General features: G+C 40.8%; 1 protein-coding gene across 13 annotated transcripts in view; it reads left to right on the top strand.

Annotated features, from left to right (window-relative positions):
- Nucleotides 1-26,464, top strand: part of LOC125451860 (cAMP-regulated phosphoprotein 21-like) — a 405,355-nt gene that overhangs the window by 72,439 nt on the left and 306,452 nt on the right. For 9 of the 13 annotated variants that reach the window (XM_059645783.1, XM_059645785.1, XM_048529538.2 and 6 more), the window contains exon 1: nucleotides 4,476-4,589. The exons of 1 other annotated variant lie outside the window; for it this stretch is intronic. The gene's annotated coding sequence lies outside the window, so the exon portion shown is untranslated. Of the gene's footprint in view, nucleotides 1-3,038; nucleotides 3,270-4,475; nucleotides 4,590-26,464 lie in introns of those variants that run through there. 3 more of the 13 variants (XM_048529526.1, XM_059645782.1, XM_048529531.2) reach the window with 2 other exon arrangements.

The raw sequence follows: 26,464 nt of genomic DNA, 5'->3' as shown, positions 1-26,464 counted from the left end.
TTGCTTCCACGGATCTTGATTTCATTTATTTTAGCGCTGTTGCATGATGCGTGCTCGCTATGGTGGTGATGTCTGATCTGAGCTGTAAGCTCCACAAGCCTGTAAACTGTATTCTTGATAAAACAATTCGCCTTGCTCACGATCAATTTTATATTTATTCACAGAGTCCCAGAGTCTATTCATTCTCTCAGCTGAATCTTCACTTGGGAATGCTGCTACAGTTCGCCAGTACTGCATGCAATCGGTATCTTTCTTGGTTGTGAGTAGTCATTCACTTCCAGGAGCTGCTTATCTCACTCCTTCCACTGAGTAAGACTTGTTTCTAAGTCTGAAATGTTGTTTTTCATCATTATCTATAGATTCTGCCTTGTTCAATCTTGCCACAATGTTCTTCGGTGTGTACTGTTCATCAATGTTTAACTCTTCCACCTGTTGAATGAGTGCATGAACAACCTTCCTAAATGGAATCCACACTGCTTGCCCAATGCTGTATGATTAACCCTCACCACTGATCACCATGTTTTAGGATCTTTCGGGTCAATTTGCTGCTTTTTCCTGGTGGGGATGTACAGGCCTTTCTTGGTTTTAGTGTGGCCGAGGAAACTCACTTGGTAGTCTAATAAGAAGAGGCTTCTTTCTTAAATAAGATGTAGTTTATTGCATGGTAGCAATCAGGTACAAGTTAATATGACAGACACTGTTGCAGGTGCTATATGAGAGAGACCCCAAAGGGAAATTTTATTCTTTCAAGATCTTAAGCTGTTCAGTCTTAAGTCTATGTAACATAATCATAGTAAATGAAGCCACTTTTTGATTTTGGCTATTTCAGACCCATCTAACAAAAAGGCCTCCCATTGATCATGGGTGTTTGTAGCCATTCAAAGGTTTGTCCAGTTTGGTGCAATCTGTTTCACTTCTCTCAATTTATTATCCTAGTAGCCATTCTAACTGCCTCCATTTCAAACATTATGTGGAACTTGATCCATTTTATGTTCACTATTCATTCATTGACCATTCAACATTGTTTACTTTCATTGATTTGATCATGACTATTCATAATATCGAACATCTCTATTAGATATCCTCTCGAACTCCTTTCCTCTTAGAAAAAGAGCCCTAATTTACATAGAGTTTCCTCACTAATTAAAACCCTGGTATTACCTGAGTGAATGGTTTGCAAACAATCTTCATCAGCATTTTCATATTTTAGGATTACCGTCTGTTCTTATCCGTAGATTGTAGTGGAGGCCTTCAAGGCAGAGATCGACAAATTCTTGATCTCAACAGGAATCAAGTGCTACGGGGAGAGTGCAGGGAAGTGGTGTTGAAATGCCCATCAGCCATGATTTAAATGGCGGAGTGGACTTGATGGGCCGAATGGCCTTACTTCCACTACTATGTGTTATGGTCTTATGGTCTTAACAGTTATGCCAGTTTCCATGGGGTAGGTAGAAAGGTCTAGACTCAATACAGCTGTCACTTTTAAAAGGCCTGCCATATAGAAATTCCATGTTTTGCCCATCACTTCAGGATGCAGTTCAGCCACACCCATAGAAAAGGGTGAATGCTGAGGCATGTTGTTTACAAGGCCTGTCTAAGTTATCTGATCTGGTTGTACTAAAGGCTGTTAGACACCAGCTGTCCTGACACCTTGCTGCACTATGCATTCCCCCAGACTTCACATGGACCTGTCATTCTCCATAATGTCTTCCATCTCCCTATGTCCCCTCCATCCACATCCCCACGTTTCCCCTGTTTATTCTTCATGGCCCTGAGAGCCACTCATCCAGTATTCACAATGAACAGACCTCCTGAGTCATGTGGAGATGAAAGAAGATTAAACATCTCATAATTTCATGGCATTTTCATCCAAACAGACTTAATACTTGGGTGGGGTGGGGGAGGGGAAGGGCAAATGTGTTATAATTCATGAAAGGCATTTCAAAAATGTAAATTTCCTTCAATGCTCAATTTAATGTAAAAGCAAAGACATATTTCATGAACCACATCAAAGCCAACTAATTCTTTGGTAACTTCTTAAAACTACCCATCAAAACAATCGTGCACTTCCCTGCTTTGATAAGTGTTTATGAACCTTACGAAACTTAACCAAATATTTACATAGGTTCAGCTATAATGACAAACCTTTGGAAATCGAGGCAATACAGTCTGTTGGAATTGCCCAACATTTTAAAAGTCTCGGTGCATCATCAGTAAATTTAGGCGATGGTAAGAACTGCCAATGCTGGAGTCAGAGATAACAGCTTGGAGCTGGAGGAACACAGCAGGTCAGGCAGCATCAGAGGAGCAGGAAAGCTGACGTTTGGATTGGGGCACTTCTTCAGAAATGGCCAGGGGGAAATGGGAGGGTCCCGACCTGAAACGTCAACTTTCCTGCATCAGAGGAGCAGGAAAGCTGACGTTTGGATTGGGGCACTTCTTCAGAAATGGCCAGGGGGAAATGGGAGGGTCCCGACCTGAAACGTCAACTTTCCTGCTCCTCTGATGCTGCCTGACCTGTTGTGTTCCTCCAGCTCCACACTGTGTTATATCAGCAAATTTAGGAGCCTGATTGTAAGATTGGTTAAAGCTGAAAATTTAGAATTTGTATATTGACATTCCATAATAATACTAACAGTGCTGTGATTTGGCTTTAGAAGGGAAATAGGATGCTTCAAGATTATCTAATGTCATTCTAAGATGTACCCTGTGATCTGTTAGTCATCATGTCAATAAGAAATGTTAAAATTTCCAAATGGTGCTCCTTCTGTTTCAAACATGGCATATAACGGACAATTTATTATCCCCTTGTGATAACAGGCTTTGAAGGTACACCATTAAGCCCAAAATGTGAAGTTTATGAAACAGCTATGTTCGTAATGCATAATAAATGATATTTTTAAGAACTATTTTGCTTGAGCACTTCTCATTGCCCTTTCAAATCATACATTTAACAAGTTATGACAGGAGAAAAGTGTAGCAGAATTGCTACATTGACATTTTGATAAACTTTAACTGAGATGTAATTTTACTTTCAGTTGCATTGCGTAATGAAGTGAAGGGAAAATCACCAGAGAATCAGGGGCCGGCAAAACCCAGCGATCAACATGCCTTAAGAGGTGAGGTGGCGATGACAGACTGATGTCAGTTAGCACAGGAATTGAAACAATGTTGGTGGCATCACTCTGCATCACTAACCAGCCGTATGGTCAACCACACTGAGTAGTTAGTGTGATTTTACTGATGGAAGACATTATTTTCTACTGCAAGTGAGTTTGTTTTTTTCTGTGAGATTGGGAATTTAGTGGGATTAATTCAAATGAGTTATTCCTCTTAATTTGCAATTAAGTCTAACAGAATGTATCAAGCGCTATTGTAATCACTAAGCATTTGAAAGTTAATGGCAAATAGGTTTAAATCATTTCCATAGGATGCAAAGATCTGTTAAAACTTATGGGGGTCCAATAAAGCTGTAAAAACAGCAGTCTCGGGGGTAGGAGAAATGCCCGGAGTTGATATGTTGATTGCGCAGAATCAAGTAGACCAAGATACAAAAATAATCAACTTGATTTCTGGATCTGTCCTAGCTCTGGATCCATTTGCTGAGGGGTTTTATTGGCAAATTGAGCATTGTTGAAATGTGCAACAATTCTTTATTAAAATTTTGGGGCCATAAATAGATTGTTGGATTCCAATAGTATAAATAATGCCTGTTAGTAATCTCAGCCATTTCTGAAAGGAATGAAACTAACATGGCAGCAAGTGGCATGATTAACAGGAATACATATTTTACCACTGCTATGTCTATCCATCAACTTGGACTCGACCTGGGGGATATTTAACCAGGACCCAGAATGAGTATTTATGATAACCAATGTTGTGTTCATCCTACAAGGGAGAGGATATAATTGTTCCTTTAATTTTACCTAATACGTTTTAAACAAATGTTATATTTTGAGAAATGCAATCTTTTATCCTCCGTCTGAACATTTCATAGTCCAAGATGCTCAAATGCTTCTGCCCTGTTTCTTATTATCAGATAGCAGATATTTGTTAATTCATTAAAAATTAGTTAAAAAGATTTGAGTCTTTATTTGGAAAATTTGCAGATTATTGGGAAATAAAAATGCAAAATTTAACACAATTTGAGATCAACCCATTTGCAATGAACTATGGTATAATGCAACTATGGGAGCACTTAATTTGGACCAATATTTCTTAAACAACATTAAATGAGATTGTTACCTTAGTGTGTTACACTTCGTTCTGTAAATTGCAGAATCTGCTGCTAATCCATAGGGTGCAAACTTTTCTAGAACACAAAATCAACCCATTAGAGTTTTGTTGAAATACACAGCAAGACAGCTTAGAGATAGCCAGGACTGTTCCACTTCAGTTCTTCAACGTGATTGGTTAACAGTAGTCAAATGGTTGATTGTCAGAGTATGTTTTAGAACAGGTGCTGGTGCTGCATTGCACTTGGTATCTGGCATAACCTCGCGTCGCCAGTTTGGCATGATCCACACTATTATATCAGGAAGGATCTGTATCTCTGTTAGTTTCTGAACTTCTATGTATTTGTCTATGAGGTGAGTGGTGTTTGCTATTATCTGAGTTTATATTTAATTAGGAGCAGAGTAACCGGACAGGGAGTCATATTTATTGAGATTAAAGCAAATGGTTTTAAAGAAGCTTAATCCTTAATAGAGCCCCATGTTGTCATCTTGGAAGTCTGATCTCTAGAAATGTTCAGTAACAGTATCCAAGATCAGTGGCTTGGAAAGAGCAGATGTGGACATCTACGTGCTAGCAAGATCACTGCCAGTAACGTGTAGACTGTTTCATATCTTTGTACCGCAGTTGGTCTGTCAAACAAGTTGAAAGATTCAATGATAAATATAGTCCAAAAATGAAACACAATGTCTAAGTTCACTAAGTGTGTTTTGATTAGTTCTTGTCAAATAATTAGAGGGATCTGTTACTCAGTTTTGTTGAACGTTGTAATTTATTCAAACTTGGTTCTCAGAAATGGTGTGTCAGGGTTATGTAAATTACGTCAACCCTTTCCCCAACTTCTTTTAAATGAGTGATACATATAAACACTGATATCTGCAAACAGATGTCAGTGAAATCAGTGGGCGATTTTGCTTGGAAGTACTGTGGATTACCATTATTCCCCGAGACGTCTTCATCTTAGTGGTGTAGTACTTCATGTGTATTTTGTTCAGAAAGTTATTGGCTTGGTAGCACTGACCTTGTTATATAAGTATACTCCTGAATTTTAGCGTCATACTGCATGTCAGCATTCAGTTCATTCCTGTGCTGCATACCATTCTTTCAGTGCTTGGATTCTAGTGTATACATACTGTGATTTTGAAGTGTTGCCCTGCTTTGATTTAGATTTAGAATTCTTTTGGTGATCGGTTGTTTGATGTATTCTAGTTGCATTTGCAGTCCAAAAATATAAGATGTACTAACTGTACTAATTTATTTCCACTTCAGTTTCTTTGTTCAGTTGAGTGTGTTCAGTGCTCAAAATAAATGCAGTGAGGCATTCTTACTTTGTACTTGTATATACGGGTTGGTTCTTCTCTGAAGGGTTAAGAAAAAGTTTTTTTCTGAGCAATTTTCCATGGTTTGGGGTCTGCTGACACCTCAATATTAATATATACAAATTGTATGTGTGAAGTTTCACAGATAAACTTGAAACAAATGTATTTTTGCTGATTGCAGTGCAGAAACAAGTTTTCAGACCAATACATTTACATTTAAAAGCGATCCTGTGAAAATCTAATTAGCACAGACATTGTTGATTCTGACACTTAACACAAACAAAAATACCCTTTTTTTAAAATGACTTTAGTTTCTTGAGCAGAAACACTGAATGCAATGAGCTGATGTCCTCTTTCTGTGCTGTAATAAGTCTATGGCCCTGTAAGAAAACATTTTTCCACTTTGAAAACAAAGTCATTATTTAGGGTAGCAGAATGGCTCAGTGATCAGCACTGCTGCCTCACAGTGGCAGGGATTTGGGTTCAATCCCAACCTGAGGTGACTGTCTGTGCGGAGTTTGCATGTTCTCCCAGTGTCTGTATGGGTTCTCTCTGGGTGCTCTGATTTCCTCTCACAGTCTAAAGATGAGCAGGTTAGGTGGATTGGCCATGCTAAATTGCCCACAGTGCTCAGGGATGTATAGGTTAGGTGCATTAACCATGGGAAATGCAGGGTTACAGGGATAGTGTAGGGGGAAGATTCTGAGTGGGATGGTCTTCAAAGGGCCAGTGTGGACTTGCTGGGCCAAATGACTTGTTTTCACAATGTGGGGATTCTGTGATTTGCACACAATATCGAATCATGCTGGTTATGCAATGAAAGCTTATATTGAAATACCGCATTTATCATAAGAAGAAGTCCGAAGATGTTTCACATAAGCATTGTGAAGCAATTGGAGATAATAAGGCAAATATCCAGATTCTTGGTCAAAGACGTAGGTACTAAGCAGCATCTTAAAGGAGGAAAGAGAAGGAAATGATTGGATGGGATTTGGGATGGAATTCCCAAGTTTGGTGGAGAGATTAAAATCCAGTCATGTAGGGATGAATTACAGCAGCTCAGATATCTGGAAGAGATTGTAGAGGTAGGAAGGGGAAAAATGATCTCACTTGTCAACTCTTCTCACTTCCAATTCTTCTCTCCTCCACTGGGGAAACTAGATGCTGGCAAATTCTAGAACTGTAAACCAGGGTGGGTGCCTGGTAGCTGCAGTTTGCTGAGTGCTTGTTTGTCCTGGCCACCATGCAACTGCTGCTTCATAGAGACACCCTGCAGACTCCTTGACGTCTCTGCTCTGCAAGCCCTTTGTTAGTGCAAGTCAGCACCAGCAAACCACAGACCCACCACATCATCTTGCCTGCTCTCAGACCAACCTTTGTGCACTGGGTCAGGTGTGCTTCTGGTGCATCTACTTAGGATGGTTTTGTGCTCACAGGGACATATTGTGGCGGTTAGTTTGCTCACTCACTTCAGCGCTTAGCTGGACACTTCCAGCTTTTGAGTATTTCACATTGCATTTTTAATGCACTCTCAAGGAGTCTGTGTTGACTTGTGGGCAGATAGCCTCTGGTTGGCTTGCATTGATTTCTCAGCACATCAGGGTTTTCAGGCTACCAGCTTCTATCATTTTTTAGTGGAAAGGGCAAAAGGCAAACACCCTGTAACTGTGGGCCCCACTCAACTTTCAGCCTACCAGTCAGGTAGGCATGGTGCTGTATAGCATCCTGTTATGTTACTATTACACCAATAGTCAGTGCCAACACTGTCCCCAGTAAACACATCACATGTGCTTCGAGCAAACACCCATGTGTGAAAGGCAAATATAGCAGTCCTGCGTGGTCTAAAGAGGTATAACAGTCAATTAAACATTACAGCTGCAGCCATTCATGCTGCCCATCCCATTCTATTTCAAGGGGTTGGCCGTGGTCATTCAGGCAGCCAGTCCTACCAAACTCTAGGGATCCATATCCTCGCAGAATGGAGCCTGGCCCAGGCTGCCATGGGAAACGAGGGAGAAAATTGCAGGAGCTCTGACACAGATTTTTAGTTCCTCCCTGGCGATGGGGCAAGTTCCAGAGTACTGGACGATGGTGAATGTTGTACCACTTTTCAAGAACGGTGGTGGAGATGAACCAGGAAATTATAGACCGGTGAGAGTCATACTAATGGTAGGGAAACAGTTGGCAAAGGAAGAATTAATATCTACTTTGAAAAGCATGTGTTAATTAGGGACGATCAGCACGGCTTTGTTGGAGAGAGGTCATGCCTCATAAATTTGTTAGAATGTTTTGAAAATGTGATCAAGTACATAGATGATGGAAATTCAGTTGTTATGTGGACTTCAACAAAGCTTTTGACAAGGTGGCACATGGAAGACTGATTGACAAGGTTCAACGACATGGATTTCAGGGAAACTTGGAGATATCAGAAACTAGCTTAAGTAATCGGACATAAAGGGTTGTGGTAGAAGATTATTTCTGTGACTGGAGTCTAGTGTCCAGCAGTGTAACACAACGACCCTTATTGTTTGTTATATGCATAAATGATACAGATGAAAATGTGGGGGAAATGTTAAGCAAGCTTGTGAATAACACCAAGATTAGTAGGGTAGTTAATTGTGAAGAAGATTGTGTGTTGAAAGATTTAAGGTATTGACAGGTTGGTGAGATGGGCTGAAAAGTGACAGATGATATTTAACTCAGATAAGTAAGAGGTTTTGGAAGAAGAAGAAACAAAATGAGGGAGTAATTAATGAATGGCAGGACCCTGGGTAGCTCAGTGGGCCTGTGGGATCTTGGGGTAATTATTCACAGATGCCTAAATTCAGTAAATACAATAGTTAATAAGGCACATGAGACACTTGCTTTCATCAGTTGTGATGTGGATTATAAAAGCAAGGATGTAATGTTGGAGTTGTACGAAGTGTTGGTTAGGCCACAGTTGGAGTACCATGTACAGTTCTGGTCACCTTGCTATAGGAAGGATGTGATATCACTAGAGCGGTGTACAGAGGAGGTTCATCAAGGTGTTGCCTGCGATGGAGTAGTTGAGCTAGAAGGAAAGACGAGATAGGCTTGGATTGTTTTCTTTAGAGGAGAGAAGACTGAGGGGAAACATGATTGAGGTGTATAAGATTATGAGGGGAATGGATAGGGTCAGTAGGGAGCAGCTGTGCCCCTTTTTTGGTGAACCAAGGCATAAAGATAGCCAGCTTTATCATCTAAGTCTCACATTGCTAAGAACAAACTTTTGTCAAGATTAGCTTTTCCATTAAAGCCATTAAAACCAAGCTGCTATACTTTCAGTATTTTATGTTTTTATTTAAGATATGTGCGGTAGTTTGATTTTGTCTTGAAGAAAACCATTATCTTGCTTTCTCCATTAGCCAATCCAAATGTTGCTGTACAACTTTATTACATTTCAAAATCAGAATTCATTTTCCTGTAAATATATTCAAATGATGTTTTGATGCTAAAATTTTTAATTGTCAACTTATTATGCAACAGGGAATGTCAAAGAAAACAAATTACCAGGGTGATATTGTTTTTTCATTATTATTCATTGTTGTATGTGAAGTTAGGTTGTCAGTATTATCAATAACTAGACATTTGTTGCATTGGCGACGTGCTTCTTCCTTCCATCTACAGTGAGCCCTATGTGCATCTGCATATTTTCCACAAAAATGAATCAGGCATATTCTGGCTGCGGACATCTGAAATATAGCTCTACAATTACCAAAAGAACTTATGAGAATTGGATTGGGGAGAATGTAATCCAGGGCATTACCACTGTAACTGGGAGATATGGAAAAAGGAGAGTGGAGCTACCTGAAGCATTGATCAGCTGCAAGTAATGCCAATAATACGCATACAAATGGTCCAAACTAAAATTAAGACATAAGAACAGAATTAGGCCATTTGGCCCATTATGTCTGCTGTGCCATTCAATTATCTGATATGTTTCTCAACCCCATTCTCCTGCATTCCCCCATAACCCTTCATCCCCTTACTAATCAAGAGGCTATCTATCTCTGTCATAAACACACTCAATGGCTTGACCTCCACAGCCTTCTGTGGCAGTGAGTTCCACAGATTATCCACCCTCTTGCTGTACAAATTCCACCTCATTTCAGTTGTAAAGAATTGTCCTTTCCTTCTGAGGCTGTGCCCTCAGGTCCTAGTCTCTCCTCCTAATGGAATAACCTTCTCCATGTCCACTCCATTCAATCCTCAGTATTCTGTGAGTTTCAATCAGATCCATCTAAACTCCATCAAGTACAGGCCCAGAGTTGTCAACTGCTCCTCAAAAAGCAAGCCTTTCATCCCTGGGATCATTCTTGTAAACCTCCTCTGGACCCCTCCAATGCCAGCAGATCCTCTGTTAGATATTGGGCGCAAAACTGCTCATCAGTATCTCCCACTATTCCCTATGTTTGGCAGCAGCAGCAGCACATGGGGAGATAAAAGGACAATTCTGAGAAACTCCCAGGCACTTGGAGGGTTGCTTTCACTCATAGGAAACCTAAATTTGAAACCGATGAGGTGGCAGGTCATTGGATTAATTGATCATAGGGATCCTATGTTTGATATTAACTCCATGGCCGATGGGTGGGTTAAGTGACTGCAAAAGCTGTAAAATGTGACTCCACCTGGTGCTTTTGCATCTAGCACTCGTTTTATGGTATCAGGTAATGTGCCACGCAAGTGTTCCTAATTTGCAGAGATGGGCTACTTTATTTACATAATTGCCTGTGGGCACCTGGTTTAAGTTGAATTGCTACCTTACATCCGTCCCAGACCCATCAACAAGCATATATCATATGTGGGTTTGAATGTTTGTGAGGCTTTCTGACTCATCCCCAAACCCAACACTTACCATTTTCACTGAGTGGGTGTGAGGTTGGTTCTACTTTGCATTTTTGTGTTTCATGGAGGTAACTGCAACTGTTAAAGTGCAGCAATACTCAACCAGGTTCAATTATCACTTGTAGGATGTCCAAATCATAACTTGTTCACGTTACACTTTTTTTCAAAGAATACTTGACACTGAGTTATTTAGAGAGGTAGAGTGTCCCTTTTACAGAAGTGGTGTACTCTTTTGAGTAGGTCCAAGGACACCTTTGGGAGAGGTCAGTGCCTTTTGGCATTGTTAGGAGAAACACAAATATGCATTAGAAAGTGACTAACGTCTTTGGAATTGTCCAGCTTTTCATAGAACAGTCAGGCAGTTAAGGGATCCCTCTGCAATATAAAAAGAAAATCCATGCTTGTAATTTTAGTGAAATAAAGCAAAGAGCTGCAGATACAGGAAATACGAAACAAAAACAGGAATTGCTGAATAAATTAAACAGGTCTACCAGCCTCTATGAAAAGAAAGCAGTTACCCTTTCAAGTCAGGGGTCTTTCTTCAGAATCCTTCTAAAGAAGAGTCACTGGATTCAAAATGTTATCTCTGTTTTCTCTTCACGAATGCTGCTAGACAAGTTGAGATTTTTCAGCAATTATTGTTTTTGCTTACGATTTTACTATCTGTTGACTTAAGACTCAAGACTGTCTTTCAAGACTGCATATAATATTTGTGCTGCATGACTACTTTCACAACCCATCGTTATCTCAGTGGGGTGCCTGTCAATTTATAGCAATTGTCTGTTCCAGCTGCTTGTAAAATTTTCAAAGTGGGACTATGAATATAAATACTTGCTTTTGTATGAAATTAAGTATTTGCGGGAAGTTAAATGTAGTGAATGAATTTTGCAGAATTTTTAAATTAATTAACTTGTTATTAGTCACTTAATTAATTTTATTTAATCTCAGCACAGGTTCTGAGGTGTGCCCATTGGTGGATGCCTGCTGGGTGAGCTGACATGGAGGGTGTGATGGATGGAATGCATGGATGGCATGAGTTAGTATTAGGTTGGCACATGGGCTAGAAAGGGTATGAGGGAGGGCTAGAAGGGTAAAGGTTGACATAGAAAACTTGCAATGTCATGGAAGACCATAGGTTGGTTTGCAGTTCAATATGGTGGTAACAACATGCAGTGGGGGGTGGGTAAGGATATGAAGGGCCATAGGTTAGCATAGATAGGTGTTGGTATGTTGGGGATGAAGATGCGTGAGAAGTATGGGTTACAGGAATGTTTTCTGCTTTATTGTTTATTTTTTAATTAGCTGTAACGAAAACCCACACCATTGAGTTTGGTATTTCCCACAGTTAATTTCCACAATGGCAGTCCTGCGGATGCTTTTGAGCACTTTCCAGGGTTGCTTATTCTCACTCCAGTTCATACTCACTCAAACAAGATCAGACCTTCCACCACCATTTCCTACCTACTAACCTCATCCTGCCCCCTTGACCTGTCCATCCTGCCCGGACTGACTTATCCCCTCCCCACCTCCCTACCTATACTCTCCTCTCCACCTATCTTCTCCTCTATCCATCTTTGGTCTGCCTCCCCCTCTCTCCCTGTTTATTTCAGAATCATCTCCCCATCCCCCTTTTCTGATGAAAGGTTTAGGCCCGAAACGTCAGCTTTTGTGCTCCTAAGATGTTGCTTGGCCTGCTGTGCTCATCCAGCTCCATACTTTGTTATCTTGAACATTCCAAGATACTCACTTCTGAGTTTGCATTGCAAAGGTAGGAATTTTCCCAACCCTGCACTTTCAACTCAGGATCGAAAATGCAGTGATACGAGGAACTGCCAATGCTGGAGTCAGAGATAACAATGTGGAGCTGGAGCCCTTTTTAACAGTTTTTTTCATCCAGGACATCTCAGCCTTGTTTTAAAGATAACACATTTTCCTTTGACTCAACAGGTTGTGTCTTCAAATCGTACTCCAGAGACTTGATTTAACTTATTATTGTTACATGTACTGAGATACAGTGAAAATTATTGTTTGTGTTGCTATTCAGGCAAAGCATACCATACATAAGTACATCAGGGTAGCAGAACAGAATGCAGAATATAGTGTTACAGCTGCAGAGAAGGTGCAGAGAAAGATCAACTCTAATACATGAGAGGTCTGATTAAAAGTTGTGTACTGGAAGGTTGCTGTACTGTTGCAGATTCTATGAATTTTGGAGAATGTTAAATTGAATGTCTGGTCCCTCAGATGACTGTAACAGATTACTTCATCGAGAGGAAGGGAGATCTCCCTATTTCCCCGGATGAAATGTACCCCTCAATTAAAAGCGTTAGAAAGAGCACATTATCTGATCACTTTGAAAAGACTTTTTCTTTTAATTTTTCTGTATTGTGGACTGAAATGGAAAAAGGACTTTTTCAAAACCAAGGATTATGGACGGGATTGTTGCATGTTATAAAGGAAGTTACCCCACTCGTTGTAAGAGTTTGTTTACTCTGTTACTTGTTCAACCAGTGCGGCATAAATTGCATAAGGTGTGTGTTCAAAATGAGATTTGTCTAATAACAAGTAGTTGATTAATCTGTGGATAATGAAATGTGAGGCTGGATGAACACAGCAGGTCCAGCAGCATCTCAGGAGCACAAAAGCTGACGTTTCGGGCCTAGACCCTTCATCAGAGAGGGGGATGGAGAGAGGATTCTGAAATAAATAGGGAGAGAGGGGGAGGCGGACTGAAGATTGGTAAAGGAGAAGATAGATGGAGAGGAGAGTATAGGTAGGGAGGTGGGGAGGGTATAGGTCAGTCCGGGGACGACAGACAGGTCAAGGAGGTGGGATGAGGTTAGTAGGTGGGAAATGGAGGTGCGGCTTGAGGTGGGAGGAGGGGATAAGTGAGAGGAAGAACAGGTTAGGGAGGCGGGGACGAGCTGGGCTGGTTTTGGGATGCAGTGGGGGGAGGGGACAAGCTGGGCTGGTTTAGGGATACAGTGGCAGGAGGGGACGAGCTGGGCTGGTTTTGGAATACAGTGGGGTGAGGGGAGATTTTGAAGCTTGTGAAGTCCACATTGATACCATTGGGCTGCAGGGTTCCCAAGCGGAATATGAGTTGCTGTTCCTGCAACCTTCGGGTGCCATCATTGTGGCACAGCAGGAGGCCCATGATGGACATGTCGTCTAAGGAATGGGAGGGAGAGTTAAAATGGTTCGCGACCGGGAGGTGCAGTTGTTTATTGCGAACCGAGCGGAGGTGTTCTGCAAAGCAGTCCCCAAGCCTCCGCTTGGTTTCCCCAATGTAGAGGGAGCCACACCGGGTACAGTGGATACAGTATACTACATTGGCAGATGTGCAGGTGAACATCTGCTTAATATGGAAAGTCATCTTGGGGCCTGGGATGGGGGTGAGGGAGGAGGTGTGGGGGCAAGTGTAGCACTTCCTGCAGTTGCAGGGGAAGGTTCCGGGTGTAGTGGGGTTAAAGGGGAGTGTGGAGCGGACAAGGGAGCCACGGAGAGCATCACAGAACCAGCCCAGCTCATCCCCACCTCCCTAACCTGTTCTTTCTCTCACCTATCCCCTCCTCCCACCTCAAGCTGCGCCTCCATTTCCTACCTACTAACCTCATCCCACCTCCTTGACCTGTCCGTCTTCCCTGGACTGACCTATCCCCTCCCTACCTCTCCACCTGTACTCTCCTCTCCACCTATCTTCTTTTCTCTCCATCTTCGGCCTGCCTCCCCCTCTCTCCTTATTTATTTCAGAACCCTCTCCCCATCCCCCTCTCTGATGAAGGGTCTAGGCCTGAAACATCAGCTTTTGCGCTCCTGAGATGCTGCTTGGCCTGCTGTGTTCATCCAGCTTCACACTTTGTTATCTTGGATTCTCCAGCATCTGCAGTTCCCATTATCTCTGTTTTTTTTCTAAAATGGGTTGCAATTTTAGCTAACAATAGAACCTGGTCTGTGCTTTCTGTTAATCCACATCTAAACAGACAGCTTAACTGGGGAATTTTGCATTCTTTTATGTAAAGTTTTATGACAGCGTCACAAATTGACGACTGTGATTTAACAAAGTGTGGAGCTGGATGAACACAGCAGGCCAAGCAGCATCTTAGGAGCATATCCAGCTCCACACTTTGTTAGCTTTTGTGGTCCTAAGATGCTGCTTGGGCTGCTGTGTTCATCCAGCCCCACACTTTGTTATCTCGGATTCTCCAGCATCTGCAGTTCCCATTATCTCTGGCTACTGTGATTTCCTTACTTTATAGCTAACTACACTTTTTAAAGTATTTAACTGAGTTTAGAATGCCTTGCATCACTAATTGCATAGAGTAGACGCAAGTTCTTTCTGTTGCATTAGTTTTCCCATTGGAATGATCAATGTTTTATGTACCTTCCCTTCAGTTTGTGAACTGTGGTGGATTTTGGTTTAACCGGCTAAATGTGATCTGAAACATTTGCTTCCTTTGAAGAAATTCAACCACCTGATGACAAGATGCTTTCATTCAGCATCCCTGCTTTCATAATATTATTTTGTTTAGAGTCATTTCCTTTTCTATTTGTCTGTTCCACCTTTAGTTAACATAATTATTACCTACAATATTGGTTTTTGGATTAATTAAAATTCTTGGGTGATCTATACACCCACACTTGGCTATCGTAGAATGTCTAATCTTACACATAGCCATGTAATTTTCTGATTTATTTTTACACTTACCATTTTGGTTTTATTAATGCATGATACATATGAAGTAAATTGTCCAAGAATTGATGATAAACAACCCTACAAAATACATGTTTTTAATAATAAAAAATGGCAAACATGTTCATAAAACTAATCAAGTCATACCAATTCATGAATCACAATAAGTTAGGCATTGCAGGGAATTAAGCAGACATATGATATGACATATGATACTCCTGAGATTCTGCTTGGCCTGCTGTGTTCATCCAGCTTCACACTTTGCTATCTTGGATTCTCCAGCATCTACAGTTCCCATTATCATATGATACATTAGTTTTCGTTGCAAAAGGATTGGAATATAGCACTAAAACATTCTGAGACAGACTGGGCCAAGTTAATCCTCTGGGGACATGGGTCTAATTCCTACACGTAATTTAATGACAATTTTGGGATTGAAAGCTAATCTCAGACCATACCTTAAAAAAAACTTTAAAAACCCATCTGGCTCACTAAGGTCTTTTATTGAAGGAAATCTTCTGTCCTTTTGGGTCTGACCTCTATGTAACTCCAATTCCATAGCAACAGAATCATCAATCCCCTACAGTGCAGAAACAGGCCAATTGGCCCAACAAGCCCACACTGCCCCTCCAAATAGCATCCCACACAGACGCATCCCCCTACCCCTTCCCTGCAATCCCCGTGACTAATCCATCTAGCTCACATACCCCTGGTTATTACGGACAATTTAGCATGGGCAATCCATCGAGCCTGCACATCTTTGGACTGTGGGAGGACACTGGAGAACCAGAAGGATGAAGGATCTAGGCCCGAAATGTCAGCTTTTGTGCTCCTGAGATGCTCCTTGGCCTGTTGTGTTCATCCAGCTCCACACTTTGTTCCCTTGGATTCTTCAGCATCTGCAGTTCCCATTATCACGGAAACCCACACAGACGGTTGCCCGAGGGTGGAATTGAACCGGGGTCCCTGCCGGGCAGCAGTGCTAACCACTGAACCACTGTGCTGCCCCACGTTGTTGGCTTTTAACTGCCCAGAAATCCATTCAGTTCAAGGATGATTGAAGAATGGGAAATTGCCCATTATAAAAGAATGCAAAGTGCTCACAAGGTGTCAGTGAAGTCACCCCTGAAGTATTATGCATAGTTGTCGCTTCCTTAGCTAAATATTGACATACTTTCCCTGATATGAGTGTAGTGAAGGTTCATTAGTCTCACTTTGTGGGTGAGGAAATTGACCTGTGAGCAGATATTGAATAATCTGGGCCATGTTCCTTGTCATTTTTAAGAATGAGTGCTGATATACCACAATTAACGCACATAGCAGAGTTTGTGAGTAAGTGTTTCCTTTGGCTGGAGGATGAAGAACACTGGATCACAGTCTCAGAATAAGGAGTCAACCATATGATGAGGAATTTCTTCAATGAAGAGGTTGCAAGTAATTCTCTACCTGAAGAGCAGTGGATGCTCAGTCATCGAGTATATTCAAGGCAGAGGTCAATAGCTTTTGGATAATGACGGAATTATGAGGATGTAGACAGAATGCAGGAAAGTAGATTTATGTGGGTCACCCAGAGTTCTGTAAAATGACAGAAAAGGTCCAAAAGACCGCATGGGGTTCTCCTGTTCATATTTCTTGTGTTCTGTTGATTGGCTATAGAAAGCTCTGCCTTGTGTAATCAGATTTGTGTTTGCTTAGATATTAATGCAGTTTGCACAGAATACAGTTGTTGAGGAAAGATAAATTTCTAATGTATTCATATCTTGTGCAGAAAGCAAAAGCTAGAAATAATCAAAAGGATTATTTCAAGTTTGAAAGCAAATTAGTTTCCGCTTCAAGATTGCTTTAATCTCTAATAAGAGCCACTTGAAACAGATTTTTTTGCTTGTCTGGTTTAGACCTCAGGAACTAGCTATTACTGCTATGCTTAATTGTTTTCTCTCTGCAATCTGCAAACAGGTTTCTAGAGATAATGGGAACTGCAGATGCTGGAGATTCCAAGATAATAAAATGTGAGGCTGGATGAACACAGCAGGCCAAGCAGCATCTCAGGAGCACAAAAGCTGACGTTTCGGGCCTAGACCCTTCATCAGAGAGGGGGATGGGGGGAGGGAACTGGAATAAATAGGGAGAGAGGGGGAGGCGGACCGAAGATGGAGAGTAAAGAAGATAGGTGGAGAGGGTGTAGGTGGGGAGGTAGGGAGGGGATAGGTCAGTCCAGGGAAGACGGACAGGTCAAGGAGGTGGGATGAGGTTAGTAGGTAGCTGGGGGTGCGGCTTGGGGTGGGAGGAAGGGATGGGTGAGAGGAAGAACCGGTTAGGGAGGCAGAGACAGGTTGGACTGGTTTTGGGATGCAGTGGGTGGGGGGGAAGAGCTGGGCTGGTGAATCTGGTTTTACCTCAGGATATGGAAAAAGAACATGCCTGGATCTATTCATCTGTTGTTGGGATACAGAAATTGATTTTTTCCAGTCCAATTACAGAAATATTGGTCAAAGATACTGGAATCACTTGATGCAAATAAAAAACCCAACATTAAAGTCAGTTTGAAATGGTTATCTTGAATATTTTATGAATATTTTCATCAGAAATTCTTGAGTTCTACCATTCTACACTTCTTTTTAACTGTCCCCATGCATAGGAAGATAAGCAGAAGAAGCAGGAAGAATTATTTTGGAAAAGGGTCAAATTGTGCCAAATGGGTTTTGGCACCAAATTTCTCTCTTAAATTATTGATTGCCATAATTTGAACTTGACTGGAGCTGCTAAAACAAACACATGTAGGTTTATCTCTCCAGCACAGATTGAGGCAATTTTCTGTTGCTGCTTATGTAGGCTTTTTTGCACTAAATTTAACTGAAGGTATGCAGAATGCTGACCGACACACAATGGCAAGTCAGAGGATAGATCAGGAACACATGGTTGGGCTGCACAAGTTGTCTGATGTTCTACCAGAGCAGATGGCAGAGAAGGTGTAGTACAGGAGTGATGTCCTGTAGCAGCAGTCTGGAAGAGGTCCCTGTCACTGTCTGCTATAGCAGCTACTTCCTGGCTTTTTGTTTTCTGGAGACCAAACATTCCCTGAGCAAGACGCCCATAAACAACATTGCCTTGCTTTTCCATTAAAATAGCACAGCATTAATCTTTTTCTCCTTTTTTTCTGGCCACAACATCGGAATATTTTGGATAGATGTTGAATTATAGTTGAGCCTTAAAAAATGTCCCCAAAAGTGTCTCAAAAAAATAGTAGAACATAGTAGAGTCAGGGAATTATCTCTAGTAGAATGGCCAACATTTACCTCTCACTGACCGTAACAAAAAACTCAGATTATCCCATCAGCTTCACATTGTTCTTGATGAATGTTTGTAATGCTATTACTTCCTTGTATTGCAACAGTGACAACTCTATATAAGTATTTCATTGGCTGGAAAATAGATGTCGGGGGGGCCGGGGAGGCAATAGGGTTATGAAAAACATGAAGCAAATAAGTTAACTTTTCTTGCAATTGGATTACAGTGATATTTCAGGTCAATACACCATTTGGGTCACGGGCTCGAAAGTTTTTCAAGCCGCCCGATTGACTCATGTATATGAGTGCATCATATATTGAGAGGACTTTAACATACTCCCAGATGCAGATACTTTTTCTTGTGCCAACTTTTTTTTAAACCTAACCCCAACTCCTGGATTCTTTCAAAGATGTATTCTTCATAACCTTCTATTTCACACTGAAATGGTGCAGCTGGATGGCTTTATCAAAATGACGTATAGTTTCACACGTTCAAAGATGACACAAAGCACTTGTGATATTTCTACTGCCTCTGATTTGTCAAGCCGCAGTGGCAACGATTTCATTCAAATAAATACTACAATGACAAAAGTTTGCTCCCAGCACAAATTCTGTTTCCTGGTCACCGGATCCACCCTTCTCCCTGCAACCAATCCACTGGCCTTGCCATCTGTTTGGCATTGAAATGAGCTTTTGACCACGTAACCACTCTGTCATCTGGACTGCACGTTTGTACATTACATTTTCTGGCTCCAACCTTGCAGCTATGCTTTCAAGTTGTCTTAGTTTTAACCTCTGAAATTCTGCCGGGAAACATCACCATCTTTCCTAACACATCTTTATCTCAAACGTTCCTCTAAGCCTAACACTTTTAGTCATCTCACCTGTCTCACTCATGGAATTTGAACATTTTTTATTGACCTTCTCTCACCTTCCTTGGGAAAATGCTCGTGAATCACCTGATGTTGAGTGGGCAGTTCCAAGATAGTGGCCAAGCAATGATAAGCAAAGGTAGTGGACGAACCTCGGAATGATTTGCGTTGTAAAAGGCATTATATCAATGCAGTTGGTTGCTAATGTGTCCTGAGAATGTGAATGAATTGCTTGAATCAGAATTATACAGTTCACTGCAGAACTGTAGCTGTGCTATTACCAGTAAATTTGCAAACTGACCTTCTCTTGTAATTTATGTGGGAACCCTGGAAAAACAAGGCTCAATAGCTGCTCATGCCATTTCTCCAGATTTTGTGGGGGAATTATTTTCTTTTAAGAACATTTGTGCAAGCCTAATTATGTTTGCACACTTAGATAATTAGTTTCACTTTTCCAAGATGAGTAAACTTTCCTAGCATCAATGTTTTAAAGCTGACAATGAATATGTGTATTCATGTATTGCTGGAATAGCAGTATAGCTTAATGTTTATTTCAGTTGTCTAATGACTATTCCATTTTCACTAGCTTTCAGCAGGGATTTGTACAAGTCAATGAATTCTGATTCTGTTGATTTTCTTAAAATATTATGTGATAAAAATATTATGTTGTTTGTAAACAAGATGTCTGATTGTGTTTGTTGTGGAACTTAATGTTTTGGGAATTCTAAATGCTGTGGCTGTAATGCACCATTGTAATAAAAGTTTACCATTTCATTCAACACTGTGTAGTACAATGACTTACATTCAAGCCACTTATGTATTGTAGCTATTGTAGCCCTGGTTCATTGATTCTTCACGTTTGGTATTGGTTCAAGGAGAATTATGGATGGGAGCAGAATTTGTAGTTTCAAGTGATTCAAAATAGTCACTCCAATGAGTAAATGAGACATTTGGACAATGAAAACAGTGGACAAGAAACTTCAGATGTGTGTAGGTGCTGCTTCCTCACAGGAAGATTCACTAGTGCTGTTGAGGGTAGAGATGGAAAACTGATAGAACTTAGATTTGAGGGAAGCAAAATTGGCAAAAGGAAGTTGGAAGCAAAAGTAGAACACGAGCAAGTATTAAATCGGACCAGAATAGGGAATAGTATTTAAGAATTAGGCATTATATACACTCTATCTGAATGCATATATCATGTGCAAAACTTGAGGTAAATGGATATTTCATTGTCATTACAGAGATGCAGCCACAGGATGACCAAGACTCAAAACTGAATATTTAAGTATTTTTCAATATTTAGGAGGGATAAGCCCAAAGGAATTGGTGGTGCTATAGGACTCTTAACAAGGAAATAGATTTGTACATGAGTAAGAGAGGATCTCAGATGGAAGAATTAAGATTTGGAGTCTGTTTGGTTGGAGCAAAGAAAAAGGAGAAGAAAGCATCAGTGGGACATAACACAATGTAGAGCTGGAGAAACACAGCAGGCCAGGCAGCATCAGAAGAACAGGAAAGATGATGTTTTGGGTTTGGAGCCTTCTTCAGAAAATCTGAACCATCAGCTTCCCTGCTCCTCTGATGCTGCCTGGCCTGCTGTGTTCCTCCAGCTCCATGCTGTGTTATCTCTGACTCCAGCATCGGCAGTACCTACCAGCATAGGGCATCAGCGGGAATATTTTTTAATGTAAGTTACCAAACCGTAGTGGCACTGTTAGGCACAGTCTAAGTCAAGGAGTCAAAAATACATATAATGGTTGTCACAATAAGAGTGGGTGACCTCAACTTACACACGGACCTATACCGTCAAAGTAACATTAATACTGTAGAGGAGGAATTTCTGGAATGTGTACTAAATGGATTACTAGAACAGTACATTGATGAACTAACTAGGGATTGGGCCAACTTGAATTTAGAGCTATGTAATGAGGAGAAGCTAGTTAACAATCTTGACGTAAAGGACCCTTGTGGAAAAACAAAAAGTGACCAATAAAGATAGACTCTTACATTATGTTTGAATGCAATGTAATTCATTCTGAAAGTGTACCCTTAAATCTGCAGAAAGAAAGGTATAATGGGCAAGTTAGCTATAGTGGTCTGGGAAACTACACAAAAAGAATTGACAGAATACAGGCAACAGTTAATATTTAAATAAGTATTGCATGGCCTATGGCAGATATACATTCCTCTGAGGCAAAAATATTCTAAAGGAAAGGTACATCAATCATAGTAGATGGAAGAAATTAAGGATAGCTTTAGATCAAAGGAAGTGCTTATAGAGACTCCAAAAGAATTGGGACTAATTTTGAACAACGGAGGACCAAGAAACTCACTGACTGAGAAGGGGAAAACAGAAAATGATTTCAGACTGATGAGGATCGTAAAGGCAGACTATTAAGCTTCTTTATCTATTGTAAAAAAGGAAACAATTAGCTCACAATAACGTGGCCCATTTAAGTGGACACAAGTGAATTTATAAAATAAAACAGGAAAACAGTGGAGAAATTAAAATTTGTGCTTGTCTGAGTGGAAGAAATTACAGAAAATCGCCCAGTAATAGGTGAACAACAGTCTCACAAAACTGAGGAGTTAAAAGAAATTAGTATTCATAAGGAGATAGTACTTGAAAAGTTAACTAGATTAAAGGCTGATAAATCTCCTTGACCAAATGAATTTCAGCTCAGCGTTAAAAGAGGTGGCTAGAGAGATAATAAATGCATTGGTGCTTGTCTTTCAACACTCTTTGATTCTGGAAAAGTTCCTGTGAGCTGGACAACAAATGTATCCTCACTATTTAAGAAGATAAGAAGCGGGAGAATTGTAGGTCTGTTAATCTGATGTTAGTAGGAGAGAAAATGTTAGAATCTATGATAAAAGGGTGCGATAATGGGACCTTCAGAGAAGAATGGTAAAATTGGGAACAGCCAAGATGGATTTATGAAAGGGAAATTGTGTTTGAGAAGCTTTAGATAATACTTGTTGCATTGTCAAAGGAGAATTAGTGGATATGGTGTGTTGAATTTTCAGAAGCTTTTTGGTAGAATCCCACACAGGAGGTTTGTAAGTAAAATTAGAACACATGGAAATGGCAGAAATATATTAGTACAGAAATGAAAATTGGTTAAAGCAGAGCGTAAGAATAAACAGATCATTCTTTGGCTCACAGGCGGTTACTGGTGGGATATTGAAATGGCCTGTACTAGGTCTATAACTGTTCACAATCTATGGCTGAAGATTGGTGTCGATGATGCTGGGAATCTCTGGATGAAGCAGAGATAGGTGATCCACTTGACAATTCTGGCTGAAGATTGTTAAGCAAACTTTAGCCTTGTCTTTTACACTGTTATGCTGGCCACCCCCAAAATTGACAATGGGGATACTTAGAGCCTGCTCCTTTAGTGGGCTGTTTAATTGTCCACCACCATTCACAATGGAATGTAGCAGAACTGCAGACCTTAGGTTTGATCCATTGGTTGTGAAATCACTCAGTTCTGTCTATCATTTGCTGCTTATGCTGTTTGGCACAGAAATGGTGTTGTAGCTTCACCAGGTTGATACCTCATTTTACATATATCTGATGCTGCTCATGACATGTCCTCCTTCAATCTTCAGTGAACTAGAGGTGATCTCCTGACTCGATGGCAATGTTAGATGGAGGATATGCAGTGTCATGAGGTTGCAGATCATGTTGGAGTATGATTCTGCACTTACTGATGGCCAGCAGTGTTTCCCGAATGTCCCGTCTTGATTTGCTGAATTTGCTCAAAGTCTGCCTCATATTATGGTAGGGCCATACTGCACAATGTAAAGTATTCTTAGTGGGACTTGGTCGCCACAGGGGACTGTGTGCTGACACAGTCATGAACAGATGCTTTACAGCTGGCAGATTGGTGAGGATGAGGGTAATATGTTTTATCCTGTTGTTGGTTGTCTCAGTATCTGCTGCAGCCCCAGTTCTGCAGCTTTTAGGATTCGATAAGCTCGATCAGCAGTGCTGCTGCCAAGCTGTTTTTGTTGGACTTTGAAATGCTGCATCAGGAGTATATTCTGTGCCCTCACCTGTGAGACAGTTCTTCAAATTCTGGAACTAGCCCCCTGATGTTGGTAAGGAGAACTTTGCAGGGTCAACAGAGCTGCCTTTGCTACTGTTGTTTTTGGTGCCTAGGTCGATGCCAGGTTGTCCAGCTGGTTTCTTTATTTTTTTGAGACTTTGTAATGATCGATACAACTTTGTGTCTTGCTAGGCCATTTCAGTAGGTCGTAAGGAGTCAATCATAGTACTGTGGCCTCGGAGCCACACATAGGCCAGATCAAGTAAGATCGATACTTCCTTTCTGTAAAGGAAATAAAGATGGGTTTTATTGACAATCAGTTATGGTTCCATAGTCATCATTAGATTATTCATAGATAATGGGAGCTGCAGATGCTGGAGAATCAGAAATAACAAAGTGTGAAGCTGGATGAACACAGCAGGCCAAGCAGCATCTCAGGAGCACAAAAGCTGACGTTTTGGGCCTAGACCCTTCATCAGAAAAGGGGGATGAGGAGAGGGAACTGGAATAATAGGGAGAGAAGGGGAGGCGGATCGAAGATGGATAGAGGAGAAGATAGGTGGAGAGGCGACAAACAAGTTAAAGGGCCGGGGATGGAGCCTGTAGAGTTGAGTATAGGTGGGGAGGTGGGGAGGTAGAGAGGGGATAGATCAGTTCGGGGAGGACGGACAGGTCAAGGGGACAGGATGAGGTTAATAGGTAGGAAATGGAGGTGCAGCTTGAGGTGGGAGGAGGGGATAGGTGAGAGGAAGAACAGGTTAGGACGGCGGGGACGAGCTGGGCTGGTTTTGGGATGCAGTGGGGGGAGGGGAGATTTTGAAGCTTGTGAAATCCACATTGATACCATTGGGCTGCAGAGTTCCCAAGCAGAATATGAGTTGCTGTTCCTGCAGCCTTCTGATGGCATCATTGTGGCACTGCAGGAGGCCCATGATGGACATGTTGTCTGATTAGTTTAGATGATTCATTCCAGATTTTTATATTGAATTCAAATTTCAACCTGGATCCCCAGAACATTACCTGCGTCTCTGGATTGCTAATTTAATGATAATACCATTACACTTTCTTCACTCATGTCTCTTAATTCCCCAAAGCTTCAAAGCATAAGGGGTGACTTTACTGTAACTTAAGGATTCTTGCAGGGCATGACAGGATGAATCCAGATGCGCAGGAATACTATTTTAAGACTCAGATGAGAAGCAAGTTGTGAACTTCTGAGATTCTCTACCTCAGAGAACTGTGGAGCTTAATATTTCGGCCTGTTCGAGATAGAAATCACTAGACTAATATCAGGGGATACAGTGTGGAAAGTGACATTGAGTTAGACAATTGACAATGATCTGATTGAATGGCAAGTTTGATGGACTGAATGGCCTATTCCTGTTCATACATTCTTACGATGTCAGGGGATTGGCCACTTTGAATCAGTGGTGCATTCCTGGATATTTAAGCTCAAATCATGAAAGATTAGAGGGATTATTCAAGATTTTCATTTCCTAGAATGGTAAGACATGAAAAAGTAATATAATTTAGTTGATGAAGAATAAATGATTCTTAAACTTCTTCATTGTGTACCTCAGCTTAATTAAAACAAAACTGATGGGCTTATAATAAATGCATTGATTCAGATATGGATTTCAGATATTTGTATTTTTAGAATGGAATCTGAGTCTTAAAGTCATGCCATAGCATTTAAAATTTATAGGCCACATTACCATTTAGTAGAGGTTTTATTTCAATATTGCATTAGATTGCAATTGATGCCAACAGTTTACATTAACAATGTCCAAACTGTAAACTCATATCACTCAAGTTTTGGCATTGCAACACTCATAGCTCGGAGTAATGGCAATGTTTTAAGAGGTGAACACGTGAATCTCTTCATTAATACAGCACTGAACTATACAGTTGGATACTTTGTTTTATCACAGAGGACATGACAGAAAATATTGAGCTCTCCAGCGATACCATGGACTATAGGGCAGGACAAGCAATCTGTTTTGTTCGCACTCTATCTATATCCTTGAACATTCACTCCCTGCATTATCACTGGCAGAAGTCAGAAGTCACACGACACCAGGTCACAGTCCCAACAAGTTTATTTGGAACCTCACAAACTTTTGGAGTGCAGCAGTGTGTACCATCTACAAGATGCACTGGAGTAACTCACCAATTCCCTTTGACAGCATCATTAAACACATGACCCCTACTATCTACAAGGACGATGGCAACAGATGAATGGGAGCACTATCACCTGTGAGTACTCCTCGAAGCCACATGCCATCCTGACATGGAACTATATCACTGTTCCTTCACTCTTGTTGGCTCTATATCCTGGGAGTCCTTTCCTATTGGCAATGTGGGTACCCCTACCCGAACATGGTTTGTAGCTCAAGAAGTTGGCTCACTAGCCCTTTGCCAAAGGCAGTAGGGATGGGCGATATCTGCTGAACCAGCCGGAGGTGTTCATATCCCATGAAAAAGTAAAGATCTCACCTAATTTACAAGGTCGGATGTTATGTAGCTCAATCAGACAGTATTGCTTTCAGTGTTGAATGGAAAGAACTTTGAAATGAATTAGTTAATTTACACAATTTCAGTGGGGTTAATTGAATTGCTGTGGTAGACAGCTATCACATTTGTGGTGGATTATTAGCATTTGTGACTCTGTGATAATCGCTGGTGAATTTTGGATAATAGACCATTGCACAATGCAATGATTTACATGCAGCCAGATTCTATTTATTTTCTGTAGGCATTCTTAGTCATGTAATTGTTTCTTCTGTGTACATTACGGTTCAGAAAGGGCTTTATTTTATTTTAACCCTCCTAACTGAATGATAGATCTTGGTGTTTTAATTTAGGATTTATCTGTTGGTGTTAGCTGCTTGAGATATTTGAAAATTAATAGACTTAACCATAATTTACACCATAAAGATTAAGGTTTGAACATCCCTGTTGCATATCTTTTTCAAATCAAAAAGTTATAGCATTTCAACAGCTATTGATTATGACCTTAGCACTGTATGCTTATTGAAAAACAAAGAATTACAGATGAGTAAGAATTTGCATTTTTCAATTATAAAACATTACTGTAGCTACAGTTCTAAATGTCTACCTATGTTTTTTTTCAAAAAAAGAC

This window comes from Stegostoma tigrinum, chromosome 5 (genome assembly GCF_030684315.1).
Source record: "Stegostoma tigrinum isolate sSteTig4 chromosome 5, sSteTig4.hap1, whole genome shotgun sequence".
In the NCBI taxonomy this organism is placed as follows: domain Eukaryota; kingdom Metazoa; phylum Chordata; class Chondrichthyes; order Orectolobiformes; family Stegostomatidae; genus Stegostoma; species Stegostoma tigrinum.
The sequence above is the reverse complement of the archived record's forward strand: the minus strand, read 5'-3'. Positions and strand labels throughout refer to the sequence as shown.